Genomic DNA, 15,634 nt, shown 5'->3' with positions numbered 1-15,634 from the left:
ATGCTTGACAGGAAGAATATCAAGAAGTGGAAATAATTCGCTTGTGTTGGCGACGTACGAAACCTTTGCGATGTGACGAATAGCGCTTTTTTTGCATAGGAAATAGTTTGTGAAAGTTCTTTTGGGATGTTGTGCCCCATACAAGGCTGCAATAGTTTATATGAGGAGAGAATAGGGCGTTATACAATAAAACTTTAATCCTTAGAGGAATAGTGTAGTCGAGATAGTATACCGCAAGTCTTCGCGAGGCTTGTACTTATCCGGTCTACATGAGCATCCTAGGTTAGGTGTTCATTAAATATTACTCCCAAGGTTTTTATCTCTTTGACAAGGTCTAGCCTATCATTTACAAGATATAAGTTTATGTCAAACTTTACAGGCTTTTTTGATGGTTCAAATAAAACGGCCTTTGTTTTTGATGTTTTAATTTTTAGCGAGTTCGTCGCACTCCAATCAGACAACAAAGCGAGCGTATTATTGGCTAAAATGCCCAAGTTGTACGACATTGTCTGACTGTAGAAATATACTTGTGTTATCTGTGTAAACTATGAAATGTGCGCTGTCACCGATGTTGATTATATTGTTTGCATATAAGTTAAACAATACCGGCCCTAAGATACTACCTTGCGGGACACCCGCGGTTAAGCCTTGCAGCTCTTCACCAATGGCAACGCTCTGTTTCCGATGCTGTAAGTATGATTTTATAAGTGTCAGAGGAACACCGCGAAATCCATAGTGCTGCAATTTAGTGAATAATATGGAGTGGTCAATACTATCGAAAGCTTTCGAAAAGTACACAAATAAGCCTAGGGTTAATTTCTTCTCCTCAAAATCATTCAATAACAATTCATTTTGAGTGAGCAGAGCCAACTCAGTTGACATTCCTTTATGGAATCCGAACTGCTGTAGTGATATAATGGAATATTTTTCGCAGAACGCAGTGACACGTTTACAAATAATTTTTTCTAGTCCTTTTGATATGATAGGCAGAACCGAGAGAGGGGGCGATAGCTCGAGAGCTCAGTTTTATTCCCTGATTTAAAAAGAACTCTTACTTTGGCGCGCTGCATAGTTTCGGGAAAGATTCCCGTAAAGAGGAAAACATTAATTATATGCGTAAGTGCTGCGACCAAAACATCTAGGACAAATTTTATCGACCTAATATGGAGCTTTTTGAAGATGTCAGGACGGCGCGAAAACAAGGACCAAAGAGGCACACGAACACAACAGGACAGGCGCCTCTTCGTGTGTTCGTGTGCCTCTTTAATCCTTGTTGTTTTCGCGCCGTCCTGACATCTTCAAAAAGCTATGTACCAACTAGCCCAAAACCAAAATACTTCTTGAACCGCATCCTCGACGCTTTGTCAGAAGCCTGTCTATGAACCGTGCAGGCACCTGTGAATGAATTCAGACGTATGACCTTCCAGCTGTCCCGTTCGCTGCCCCGGCTGCCATGTGACCGCGAGGATGGTGGCTTCGTCCTTTTGAGCAAAGCCGATGCTGACCCCCAGTCAGGTGGTTAGAGCGATGCAGGATGGTTGACTGCGATGTCGCCAGTACAGCCGCATCCTCGACGCTTCGTCAGAAGCCTGTCGATGAACCGTGTAGGCACCTGTGAATGAATTCAGACGTATGGCCTTCCAGCTGTCCCGTTCGCTGCCTCGGCTGCCAAGTGACCGCGAGAATGGTGGCTTCGTCCTTTTAGCAAAACCGATGGTGACGCTCAGTCACGTGGTTAGAGCGATGCAGGATGGTTGACTGCGATGTCGCCAGTGCAGCCGCATCCTCGACGCTTCGTCAGAAGCCTGTCGATGAACCGTGCAGGCACCTGTGAATGAATGCAGACGTATGGGCTTCGAGCTGTCCCGTTCGCTGCCCCGACTGCCAAGTGATCGCGAGAATGGTGGCTTCGTCCTTTTGAGCAAAACCGATGGTGACGCTCAGTCACGTGGTTACAGCGATGCAGGATGGTTTACTGCGATGTCGCCGCACCTTCGACGCTTCGTCAGAAGCCTGTCGATGAACTGCGTAGGCACCTGTGAATGAATGCAGACGTATGAGCTCCAGCTGTCCCGTTCGCTGCTCCGGCTGCCAAGTCATGTGCTCTTCCCATCTTTCTCTTCACAGCTTGTCTCTGTCTCTCGCTCTCTCTCTCTCCATACCCGCTTTGTCGTTCATCACTTTCTTCCAATGTTGGCGTAGGCGGAACGCTTAAGTAATAATTACGGCCCGCAGCGCACCCTACGTTCCTGCGCCAGCGAACGCAACGTGACCCCTTCGAAGCAGCCGTCGTTTCCAAGCCATATTTTAGTATGAGGCATGCATTCGACATGATTGCCTCGGCCGTATATGGAAGAGTTCTGAACCTCGGCAGTTCGGCCGTCTCCGCCGTGATGGAGAAACACTGGAGACGAGAGGAGAGGACGACGGGATGAACGCCAGAGCGACTGCAGGAAGGCAGCGACATAGCGTTATATTCACACCCGCTCTCTCTTCTTTACTTCCTCTCCTCTGCACCCCTCATCTCACCGTAAACTCTCGGCGGCACGCGCAAACACGGACGCCTTTTCCGGTGCAGCTGCAAGCCACGACGATTCTTCTGGGTGCGCCGCAGCATGCCGGTGGTAATTGAATTCCTAAACGGGAAACGGAGGCCCACGCGATCCGCACCCGGTGGTAGCGCGGCTCGCACCTACGCTTTTCAACGCCTGGGGGCGTTTCTCCTCGGGGTGAACTTTGGCGAAGGCGCCTGTGTGATGCCCACGTCGTTTCATTTCTTATTTGCTTAAATACTTTGAGAAAGAGTCTCGAGGGCGCCTAATATTCCGTGAGGCAATGAGAAAGTTTGTTTTATTAACCACTTGCTTCACTTACGCGTGTTCCTGCTGTACTGCAGACAAGGCGCTCCAATTGTGAGCTGTCACCACCGGTTCTGCACTTCCGCCAGTCCTAATATTGTAGTTAGCGTGGCACCAATACCGGTAATTAATACAGCACGAAGGGCTATCATCGTATGTTAGTTAATTACGCTGCGTTCCTATCCTTTCAGAGTGACTGGGTATGGAAGAGAGAGAAAATGAACATTCATTATGTAAGAGAAAATCGGAATGGATTGTGGCTGGGGTCCTCAATTCAGGACTTCGGTAGCTTCCGCCAAAGCTTTGGCGATGGCGACTTGCGCCTCCTGGTCTTCCGGGGTGCCGCTGGCCAACGTCACCTCCCACTGCTCCAGCGCCGCGTTGGGCGTCTTTAAATGTTTGGGTTTAGCTGTGCATGTCCAAGTAATGTGCGTAAATGTAGGAATACCACCACACCAGGGGCATGTATCTCTGTGCAATGTTGGATGAATGTGGTGTAGGTGGCGGAGATTGGGGAAAACGAGTGTTTCGATGCCTCTTAGGTGGTAAGAGTCGGCCAGAGAAAGTTTCTTACGTGGCGGTGGTAGAGATCCCCTTATAGGCGGTGGGTCTCTAGGTGGGTTCAAAAATTGTTCGAGACCGGGTAGCGGGTAGAGTCAGTGTGCCCCACTCGATAGGTATAATCTCGAGCTACGGCATCGGCCTTAATATTGTCATCAATATTTGCATGTCCTGGGACCCAGGTGATGACATGATCATGTTGGAGACAGCCGCCCCATACGCGAAGAGACGTGCGCGGGACACGTCCACTCGTAAAGGCTCAACAGGCGGCTTCGCAGTCTGTAGGACGTCGTGGCGTTGGGTGTCGCTCATTTTGATGATGATGGCTATAGCGATCGCTTCTGCGGCAACCGGGTTCGGTGCCGCGAAGAACGCTTCAAGGTAGGGGGTGTTGGTGTGGTTGACCGCAGCGCAGGTGTCTCTATGGGGTTTTGCGTACGAAGCCACATCCACTTACATATCCGAGGTGTCTTGGCCGTATTGCCAACGTATGCTGCGAAGACGGGCCTGATAGCGGGACGCCTGTGACTCGTGGCTCATGTGACGAGGGACAGGGTCTGTGTGAAGACGGGAGCGGATAGTGGTGGGGAAACTGCGGTTCGCGCCAGTGTCTTGATGGCTTGCGGGTCGCCTTTTCTTGGATGACCCTACCTGCTGGGGTGGTGAGAAGACGAGCCCGTTGGAAGTTAAGAACATCATCCTGGATTTCCGAAAATGTGTTGTGAGCTCCTAGAGCAAGGCGTCTATTTATGGATGTACACATCCGGAGGTTCAGAACTGTTCAAAGAGGGTACGGATAAGGATATCTATCGTAATTTTGGCGGTGCCATCAACATTGCAGTATGGGAGACCATATTGAATTCGGCTACCGGCCAGGACCGTGGCGAGGTGGTTAGTGTCCTCGCGCATGCTCTTGCGATGACCAGCGACACGTCGTACCATACGGGTGATATTCTGCCCGAACGTGCGTAGATTTGCAATGATGTAGGTGGGCTTGCCATAATGCTGAACCCAGAGGCCAAGCACTCGGATGAGTGGTCTTTGCTCTATAGGGTGGTCGTGAATTTGAAGCATGATTGAACAGGAAAAAGGATAGCGGTGATCGTGAATACCCGGTGTAAGTGATGTTTGAGGTAATTCGCTGTCGAGTACCGAAATACTGGGAGCGGAGGGTGTGAAGAAGTTCTTGATCGGTGCTGGTGAATTGATGGGCTACTGCTTGCAAGGTTTTATTGGTAGCCGCATTTGTAGCTTCAGGATGTAGGAGGCGGCGGAGTACGGCGCAAGTTTTGGAAATACTGAGGCTTCCACGAAGGAAGTCGCAAAATTGATGTCAGTTTTCGGTTCAGTTGTGTTGCGGAGTCCTGAGCGGAGTCCTGCGCTATGCACTTTTTGAAGGTGCGTTTCCAACGTAATCGTTCCGTCGGGCTTGCAAGTGGAAACTCGGTGGGCTTTAAGGGCTTAAAAAGATATCCTGTTTAAACTTCCGTTGGGCGAGGAGCAATTGGTCGAAAATTAGTCGCTACGCTTATTTCGTTCGGCTGGCCCTTTCTCGCACGACTCGAAGTCAGTATAACAGGATAGGAAGGGCTCGCATAACATGAAGTCAGCCCAACCCTTGTTTCGTAGTCACATCTTCTTGTATTTTTAGCACTTCTTGGGCGCACGCGCGTTGGCATGCTTGTCACGAAAAACAACGACGATGTTTTGAGACGTACGTGGGGTAAAGCGGCCTGAGAATGACATATTCTTGACAACAAAACATTCTCTGCGTGTGTGGAGCACACACGCGGTAAAAGAACTTGGATAAAAAGATCTCCGAACAAGTTATATGCGCCTAATGGCATTCGTTCGGAAGTAGGGCACAAAATCTGCATGTTTTGTGTCTAAACGCTACTGACTATTTTAATTTTCTGCCGTGAACGCAACATGAGTTTCCTTAATTCTTATTTACTTCAGCGCTGAATTAACTCTTTTTTTTCTCTTCTGCGGGCTTCAGTTTGCGTCTTTGAATGTGATATCAAAAGCGCCGCCGGCTTTTGCAAATATCTCGAAGTGGAGAGTCCTTCCTGTTTTGTCGTCACCTTGCTTGCTACATAAGGCGCACTTTACGAAAGACCATCTTTTCAAACCTGGGTAAAAACGGAGGCAAGTACAAATAGATCGTTGTGTTCCCCCGTGTCGTCATTCTTCCATCCCTCACGCACTTGTGAGCATCAATGTCGAACACGACAGGCGAGTCTCGAATGTGTGTACTGTACATGCTTAACTCTTTCGTAATGACAAGCAAAAACGGGAACACTGCAGCCTCGTGTCTCTCGACGCACCGTTGTTGACGAACACTCAAAGTAAAAAAATTAAGGGAGAGACGCTTTCCCAAGTCCAGGAAGTTAAACGGCTCCGAATCTCAAGTCATCGAAGCGGAAGAAGATCCAGAGTTGGAAGCAACAGCTTGTCGGCTGGCTCTTCGCCGTCGTCGTCATCGTCGCCGGCGCACACGGCTGAGCGAACGCTCCTCTAGAACGAAGAACGCATGGCCCGCCTTCCCGCTACAGTGCACATAAGAAGAAAAAAAGCGCCAGACTGTTCATTCAACGCAGCCTAGCTAGCGGCTGCAAACGCAGGCAGGCGTGCGTTTATTAACCTTCCCTGCGTGCCGAAAACAAAACGCGAAGAAGACGGTGTTATTTGTTCGCGCGCGGGTTCAGCATCAGCGCTAACGCACCCCGTGGCAGACGTGGCCCCGAACGAAAAACAACCGCAGCACCGGTAGCAACCCCAGAAAAACACGAGAGCAAACGAGCGCGTCGCCGTGAGATGCACAGACAGCGCGGCCAGAGAGAACGCCCGTCCCTCGCGCGATGCGCGCCCCCAGAACGAGTGAACTGTGTGCGGGCGCCTCCTAGCGAGGGGACTCGTGTTAGCCCTAGGTTGAGTGATAAGGGCGAATAAACAACGCCGGTCTGACGAGCAAGACGTTTCTCTTCGTTGTCGTATACGTACTCCGACCCGCTAATTCCATGCGGGGCCGTCGTGTTTTTGCTAGCGTTGTCTCGTGCAATCACGAAAGGGAACGTCTTAGAGCTTTGCATAAATAAGCTGGCATTTCACTTTGACTTGTCCAATCACAAAACAGAACACCTTTACATTCTTGAGTCGTGTCTGCCTTTTTTCATATACTCTGGACTATTCCGTACTATTCTAGTTGTTGCAGCACTTAAGGCTATGGTCCCGCGTTGCCAGTGGCCACTGGTCGCTTTTGACACTGGTTACGCGATCGCTGTGGCGCTACCACTTGCGGTGGAACAACTTTTAACTCAAAAGAAGAGCAGTATGTCTACTTTTCAGTGGTTTGCGTTGTTAATACGAATAGTGTTGGTACATGCAGAGAGAGCAAAAAAAAATACGAAAAGGAGCAAAAGCCTTTGTTGTTTGGCAATAGCCAACGCCTCTACTCGTGTTTTCGGCATTCATTGGTTAGCAGTGCGTTTACTTAAGGCAAACGTGCAGGTTCTGTCAATTTAACGCAAATCACTTCAAGGTGACATAACTTATTTGTATTTATTGGGAAAGTCCGCAATGTATTTATTATATATCCAACCATCGAACGCCCACCCGAAGATGTCGTATCCGCAGCTAAAGGCCATCACACCGTCAGTGCCATGGTTTTGGTTTCTTGAGCTAGTTAACCATTAAATACTGGAATATATGCGTTACGACCGACGTTTATAACATCAACATAACAAACCGCAACCAACAAGAAAGAAAACGAATGCGCTAACATTGTGTTGCAGGGTCCTTATAAGGGCGCGTTTCTGGGTTCCGTGGCGTCGGCGGCTCTCGTGTAGAAAACGAAAGAGCGCGAGACAAGGAGAGGAGGAAGGAAGAGTGGCGTTGTGCCGCCGAGCTGGCCGAGCATCAGATCGGTAGGTAGATATTTAGTAGCATCTCCTTCGTATCGGAGTGGTGATTATTTTCACCTAGCCCTTAATTCCCAGTGTGCTAAATTTCTCACCGGTTTCCTTCCACCGCGCTCTGCACTACTCTCATGCTATTTTCCATCAATGCTCTGACCGCCTCTTGCTTCTACTTTTTGAAAATTTACAAACAGCCGTGCATGTCGGATTTCTTTGGTGACTTCAGGCGCTATTGGCTGGATGGCCTTAAACTGGATAAGGATATGTTCTGTCATTTTTCTTGCATGCACTCCAAATACCTGGCGCCCACTGCGCGTTTCAGAAGAGAGTAGCGCTGGCGCAGACAGCCGCTGCACAGATTCGCTACATCGTTGATGAGCAGCGATGTGCCAAACGCTGCGGCAAAAATGAGAAAACGTGAAAACCTATCTTCCGTGCTGCGACAGCCGAGGCGCACTGGAGATGAACCCGCAAGCTGGTGTTTCAGAATGTGGCGTTACAGAGGCAGGGTAACCGTCGGGCGATTTTTTCGCTTCTTCTGAACAGCCTTGGCTTGATATCGAATTATACGTGGTTAACTGAGCAAATAATGGAGAATTCAGTGTTACAGAGACACTGATCGGGGGACAGGCGCTCAAGCACCAGCCCGTGTAAAACTACATTGAGGCCAGCTCTAACTGTGCTTCACAAGTCCTGCACAGAATTAACGAGACAAGCTGCACAGTGAGTGAGGGAGTGCTTGTGTCATAACGTATTTTCCTCTTGACATATGTTAGGATGGGCAAGAAAAATAAAGAAGAATAAAAGTGCCCAGCCCGCGCCACCGGTTGGCACAACAGTGGGAATACGTGTGTGTATGAGGCTGCGCAAAAAGGAAGCGTTCGTCAGTGTGCTTTCCCAGAACAGGACTCAGGCTCTAACGGCCGACTCCCAGACACAATATGAACTCGACGAAGGCTAATTCGATTGCTAAGGTTTGGTCTCCTCTGTCAAGTCCCCTTACTTGGACCAGTACACAAGCCTGCTTGGTCCCTGACTTATTGTTGTATTCTGCTTTAGTTTGCGAATCCACTTAGCCCAACCTAGCGCCTCCCAAAGCAAAGCGTCAAATGTATTATTTAATGCTAGAAAGCACATATCCCAGGCCAGTGTGCTTTTTCTAAAGGAAGTGTACAGTTTCTAAGCTATACGAAGCGCCCTTGGATTACTGCAGGTCTTGTGCCTCTTGTTAAAAGAGGCCTAAGAGTAGAAAAGCATATAGCTATGTTTAGTGCTTCTCACGTACAGGCTGGACAATACTTAGTGGCAACACTTGAACGCGTTGTTCCACGGCTTGTGCAGCTGGTGCGGTGTCCCGGAAATGGGCTCTGGCACGCTGTATAGTCACACTTTGTAAATCTATTCATGTGCTCTGCGCAAAGTATCCATGTCCTGTGCGCATACACTGCATTCGCGGCCATGCCCAGGATCCACATAACATTCAAGCGGATGCTATGACTCATCTTCATACATTAGACGATCCGCCACCTTCCCCTCTTCCCCCAGATCCGTTCCTGTCCCACGTTTCCGATTCCGAAGTTCTGCGCCAGCGAACACGCGCTCTAATTCCTCCGTGTTCGCACCCTCTCCCCCCGTAGTCTTACTCGGCAGGAGGAGGTATCCGTGCGCCGGATTCGGGCAGGGGCGGCTCTGACACCATCTGTCCGTCATCGGTGGCGTGCCAAAGATCTGCCACTACCTGACAGGTGCCCTCACTGTGGCGCTGCACCGGACATATGTGATGTGCGGCACTTGTTGTGGACGTGCCCAGCGACGGCTGCTATCAGAAAACGGCTCCTCAGGGAGGTTGGCCTGCGGTGGAACCGCGAAAGTGACTTCGTGAAGTGGACAATGGACAACCGCTTCATTAACAACCTCTGCGACTACCTCAGCGCAACGGTTCTTCACTCCTTCTTTTAACTTTCAATCCCGTGCATTCCTTCCCCCCTTTCCTTTTTCAACTTATGCCTCATGGCACACTTCTCGAATAAAAAAAAAAAAAACAAAGCTGGCGCTGCATGGTCCGCAAAATAAAGTACTCTAATGTTCCTTCTGATTGTGGCGGACCATGTGCAGACACGAGCGATATGAAAATATAGTTGGCCCTCAAGAACAAAACTGCTTTCTCGTTCAGCCTCCAATATGAAAAAAAGATTACGGAGTCATGCGCAGAGGAAAAGAAAGCCCCGTAAAGAAATGATTACGCAAAAGGTATGGTTCTCGTTCATACCTAATCGTTAGCGGTATGGGAATAAAATTTTCTTCTTTGCGTCACTTGTACGTGGAGACACACATATTTCCCGGGTTGTGCATGCCAGCCTGTAAACTAACCGCATATTTTCGTTAAAGTGGGTGATTACTCTGCATATCTTGAAAAATTTAGCTCGCATGATTTAGCGCGAAGGAAATTTTCTCGTTACTTTTTTTTTCTCGTGCCACTTCGCTGATATTGTCTTTCTTTTGCGGACGTGTACTGGACGTAGGTTTTTTACTCTTAGATTGCAATAACTCCCGCTGAAAAAAATGTGTATTTTCATGTTTTAGAGAACGCATATAAAGTTTTTTTTATTATAATCAGGATACACGGACTGAAAATGTAAGCTAAAAAGCGGTACTTCTGCGTAGGTTATGGAGTAAATGAAAAAGGACAAGTTTTACTTTATTTTATTGACATCCTCCTTTTTCTGCATTAAAATTCTGAAGGTGTACGAATGAAACTACAACAGCTACGCCACAGACTCGTGCACTGAAATCTCTCCTCAAAATACCGAGAAAAGCAAACGTAATTGCATTCTGAGCTTTCCATTCATATATACCCAGCAACGCACTCGCAGCGCACCCCCCCCCCCCCCCCCCCCCCTATACAAACCCCATTTGAGCAGAAAAAAGAAACACCTCCGTCATCCAAGTTGGCGCAATCAATTGTCCCACGTCCGGCGATTCTTTTCCAGTCCCTCCTCTTCGCTTTGGCTCCACCACAGCGTGACGCCTTTGACCACAACCGAAACCGCTCTTCCAATACAAACCCCGAAAGCTCCGTACACTTGTCAGCGAAACGAAACTTCTCTCTTCTGAGTCGAGCAATATCAGCTTCCAAGCCAGCCGGGCCGGCACAGGTCGCCGAACGATGGAAAGAAAAAAAAGTATTATACACCGCTGCATTGATTCGCCAGCGCACGACAGATATCAGGGGAAGAAAAGACAAAAGGGGAAGAAGAAAATGAGGGAGGCACGAAATGGCAGGAGCGCACGCCAAAGAGAGGAATCCAAGCCAGAAGCCAGAAAACTGGCAGGCGGCATCTAGCTTTCTTTCCGTAAGACCGGGCTGTGCCTTCGACCCATGGCGCGCTCGGCTTCTGGTGAAGGGACACTATTTTCTTCTTGGCTGAACGTTGGTCGAGCCGGAGAGGACGGGCTGGTGAGAACGAATGAACAAGACAGAGGAATGAAAGAAAGTAGGAGTAGATGGAAGCGGGATCAGGGCTTCGGACGGCGCCAGCAGCAGCAGCAGCCCAGGCACGACGGTGACGTTGCGGACAAGACGACATTTGGCTTGGACTTGTCGCGAGGCGGATCTCATTTTCTCGGTGACACACACTGGCAGCCATACGGCACCCGTAAAGGCCGAGCAACAGCAGAGAAGAGAGCTTTGTGGCCGCAAGACGCAAGACAGGCCCCGGCTCGGCGGACCCTGAGACCTCAGTGGCTACTGAACCCTGATCGCTAAAGGGTGCCTAATGTTCGTGCATGGAGAGCGTGGATTATATCGCCGTCTGTCCGTCCGTATGCTTTCGTACCACATTTCGCCTTCTGCCTTCTGCCTGGCGCCTAGCGCCTTGCGCTTGCGCCTTCCGCCTTTCGCCAATTCGCCTTCTGCCTTCTGCCTTCTGCCTTCTGCCTTCTGCCTTCTGCCTTCCGCCTTCTGCCTTCTGCCTTCCGCTTTCTGCCTTCTGCCTTCTTTCTTCTGCCTCCCGCCGTCCGGCTTCTGCCTGTCTGCCTTTTCTCATCAGACTCCCCGGTGCTTGTGAAACGTTTGGCAATGGTAGATACAACATGGCAGATCACTTTTCCATGGCTTGAACAAACCGAAAAATAAAGAGTGAGAGACAAGGGAAAGCTGGCTTAATGCTAGAAAACCTCTGTAGAGACGGGGACATTTAATGTGAACTCTTCAAAGCTACTGGTCGCACTTGTCTCCTATTGTGTTTGCTTGCGTAGACAAGACGGATGTACGCTGTATCAAAATAAACATAGATATTACATAAGTGTGCCGCAGCTCAGTACTCGATACGAAGGTTTTTGTGTGGATTAGCGTCAGTAGCGACATTAAATGCTTATGTGTCGTAACTACCACTGAATTATTATATTACAGCTAAAAGCGGAAAATGACAATATTTGATTGTTTGCTGCAAAAAACATAAGTCGTCATGCACTACATGTTTACTTACTCTACAGCTATATATCTACAAAGAGCTAACAGTGTGAGGTCGGACCCGGCTGGGTCTTGGTGGTCATGCACAACTGCCATTTATGAATGCCACAAGCCTTATCTCATTGCCCCTCGCCATCTGCGATGCTTTGAGCATGCGGTGCAACGGCTGCTTGTGTACAAATTACACTAACACTTTTTCAGTATTTTAACACGCCGACGTAACGAATGTGACAAGCAAAAATGCCGCCGAGAACGGCTCTGCCTCAAGGAAGTCTAAAGAGACGCTTCCCTATAGGGGGACTATGTTTGGATGCTGTGAAGGTGTTTTCAAATGCCAACAAAGGAACTAAGATTTTTTTTGTGTGATTCCACTTTAGTTGGCGACAAACCGTGGCAGGAGCACGAAAATAACAACTGTTGAAACGTGGTGCGCCCTAACTTTGTCGCAGCGCGCTTATTTGCTATATTGAGCAACAAGAAACCCGTCCTCTGTGGTTCATCTTAATATTTCTCATGATAGTTCCAAAGCTAGTCGGTTCTGTTTCTCGTGCATCGTCCTTCGAAAGCACTCAGCCTACGTTCGAGAATTCCGCAGCCGTTTATTTTCTCAGGCCGTCATTTTTGTTGGCTTTTTGGCTCACCTATGCCATCAAAAGTGAGCATAGCTTTCCTCTCAATCACCAGTTTTTGAGCCACTGCTTTGACCAGATTCGGGGTGCACCCGCAGCTTTTTTTCCTCAGTGGAAATCAAAGTAGAGTGAAGGTATTCCTATGCTGCTACGAGGAATGCCTGGCTGTGTTCTCTGTTGACTTAACATTTTTACGGCATGAAGTGAGTTAATCATTGTGTTTTAATCACAGCCACGTCATTTATAACCGGCCTTTTTTAAATTATCGCTGCTAGCACTGACAAAAGGTATTCGTTTTGCGAAGGACGTGCTGGTGCGCCTGTTTCTCCCGGAAACGTTTGTCTTGTCTTAGCGCTTGCTGTATAGAACAGAGAAAAAGCGAACATAGCACGGACTGCTGTCTCGCAAGCTGCAGGGCTCAGGGAAGCATAGTTATCCACTAACAGTCAAAGACGTTCGAGCCCGCAACATATCTTTCGTGAAGCCTGCGTGCATGTCTGCCAAGTGTATGTAGAAAAGGTCCATACGTAATAAGGTTCCGAGTAGCTAGTGTAATATAGCTGCTGTTTTTGCTATGAAAGGGGCCAGAACGGTTCAGCCCTTAATCGCTTTTCTTCTCGAAATTCTCATCCTCCGGAATGATGACAGCACTCTGGAAATGCATACGCACCAAGAACCTATAATACGGCGCACTAATGACATAATTCAAAGCGTTACCGGTGCCACTTCCAGTTTTATTGTTATGCGTCGCAAATGCGCGGGAACTACCAACACAGATAAATATAAGCACTTTGTAAGCCCCGAACGCTAATATAAACGGGCTTTGGTGGTGTTTGATTTGGTTTTATAGGGTTCAGCGTCCCAAAGCGACTGAGGCTACGAGAGACGCCATAGTGAAGGGCTTCGGATAGTTTCAACCACATGGGTTTCTTTAACGTGCTCTGACATCGCAAACTACATAGGTCTCTAGCATTTCACCTCCGGGAATGCGACTGCCGCGGCGGGATCTAATCCGCATGTTTCTGGTCAGCATAATATAAACGAGGAGCAAGACAAACACAAATTCATAACTTCGTGTGAATCCATACCCGTTCCGGGTGTTTATCGACGCAGACGTAATTAATACCTCATAAACAACAATTTTTGGCTTTCACGAACATAGCTTAATAAATTCTTAATGGCGAAGCCAGGCGTACCATCGTTTTTATGAGATTTGCAGCTAGTTTTGACTCGTGCGGCAACTCTGTAAATTGTGGATGGTGGGTTTAAATTACCGATGTGAGACAATGGCTATGAGCCACCGCGGTGGCACAATGGTTATGGCGCTCGGCTGCTGGCCCGAAAGACGCGGTTCGATCCCGGCCGCGGTGGCCGAATTTCGATGGAGGTGAAATTCTAGAGGCCCGTATATTGTGCGATGTCAGTGCACGTTAAAGAACCCCAGGTGGTCAAAATTTCCGGGCCCTCCACTACGGCGTTCCTCGTAGCCTGAGTCGCTTTGGGACGTTAAACCCCCATAAACCATAATCCGTAAACAATGGCTATGTGGGGGCACCGTAGTGAAGGGGGTCTCCGGATTATATGCATGGCCCGGTGTTCTCTAACGTGTGCTGAAATAACACCGCATAATGGCAGCTTTGCATTTCTCCTGCCTCGAAATTCGGCCGCCGTGGACGGGGTTAAATTCGCGACCTTGGAATCAGCAGCTGCAAGCCAAAGCCACTCAGTCACCGCGTCCGGCTGCGGCTATTTTGATCTTAAAATGAAAAAGAGGTTAAGGTTGCAAAGAAAGCTACATGAAGCGAACCACAATGACCACAATGATTGTTGTAGCACGTCGAAGTAAAGCAGCATTGTATAGAGAATGAACATTTCTATTCAACAGTCTTTTTTTGATCAGAAAGGAAGCACACCAGCCTCAACTTTGCAAGCAGACGAATTAAAGTTATTAACAAGAGGGCTAGGTTATGGAAGCCAAAGTAGTGGTTTGTTGTCCGGAGCAACAAAAAAGAAGTAGTCTATGTTCTCGTGATGACGCAGCTGCAAGTTTTTTCACTGGAATATCTCGCCATGTCTATCAAGATATCTCAAGGCATGCAATACAATTCAGCTGGTTTGCGCTCAGTACGGTAAACTGTTAATTTTTGTTAAAAGTACGCTAATTTGCATCCTCCAAAGTACATTCAGTGGTGCTGTGGACATTCGTGAATCGGTAGGCATTGCGTCAATGTTTCATTGAATTCGTTATGCTCATTGGCTTGTCAACGCGAAGACAGAACTGAGAAATTAAATTATAAATGTCGCATGCTGGAAACCTTGTTGTCCCTTCACATCAGTGATGAGATGTTGCTGCGAACTACAGTCGGATCATTTTGAATGATTTTTGCCTTTTGAAGGCCCTGCGCTTATATTGAACGTCAGAGAGTATCTTTTGAACACAATTAATTTTCGTGCAGAGTTTCGCACGCCCATGTCTTCCACTTGATCCCATGAGTGTTTATAAAATTTTTCTATGCAAATTTAGGAGATTTAAACAGTGCTACTCGGCGAAACGTTTTTGAACGTCCAGATGCGCTTATGGCGTCGCATTCGCTGCAGACACCATCATCGCAAAACGGCTCCTGCCGAAGAGGGCATTTTTTTGCTGATAAAAATACGCGGAATAACAGCCAGCGCCGGTGCACTTGTGTATTGACGGATGGCACTATAAAGCAGTACCACTTCAGTTTTCTCCGATCCTGCTTCTTCTGGCCTTCTTTCACTGCCACAAGCTATTGTCGGTTGTGGATGAGCTGATAAGACTGGAATAAATGAGAAGGAATAGAGTTGTGGCGCTGTATAGAACTGTCAACTACAACTTCCATGCTATACTCGCTTACAAGCTGAAGTCTGCAATGGAGCTCCGCTCCCATTCATAACAGTCGCACAATGCTCCTTCGGCTCAGAGAAATGATCGGTTCTTAGTGCTTTCCTTTTAAGTGAACAAAAAGCTAATCCCAACATTAAACAATAATCTCAAGAAGTTTAAGGCCATTTGCTCGTTTGATGAAGTTAAACACCGAAATATTGATTTCGTTTAGTGCTATGATTGTTTAGCGGAGTAATACAGTAACTGCAAGCCATGGGCTGTTGTTACTGAGTGAAATGTTTTCTAATCGTCTATGCTGCTATCAGAAGAAACAACCAAAACCAGCATCA

The 15,634-nt window shown here is 48.1% G+C and overlaps 1 protein-coding gene across 3 annotated transcripts in view; it reads right to left on the bottom strand.

The window, feature by feature from the left end:
* LOC144128633 (cell adhesion molecule Dscam1-like) overlaps positions 1-15,634 on the bottom strand; it is a 292,609-nt gene that overhangs the window by 169,326 nt on the left and 107,649 nt on the right. The window lies entirely within an intron of this gene.

This window comes from Amblyomma americanum, chromosome 4, assembly GCF_052857255.1.
Source record: "Amblyomma americanum isolate KBUSLIRL-KWMA chromosome 4, ASM5285725v1, whole genome shotgun sequence".
In the NCBI taxonomy this organism is placed as follows: Eukaryota; Metazoa; Arthropoda; class Arachnida; order Ixodida; family Ixodidae; genus Amblyomma; species Amblyomma americanum.
Note: the sequence above shows the minus strand (reverse complement) of the source record. Positions and strands in the feature narration are given on the sequence as shown.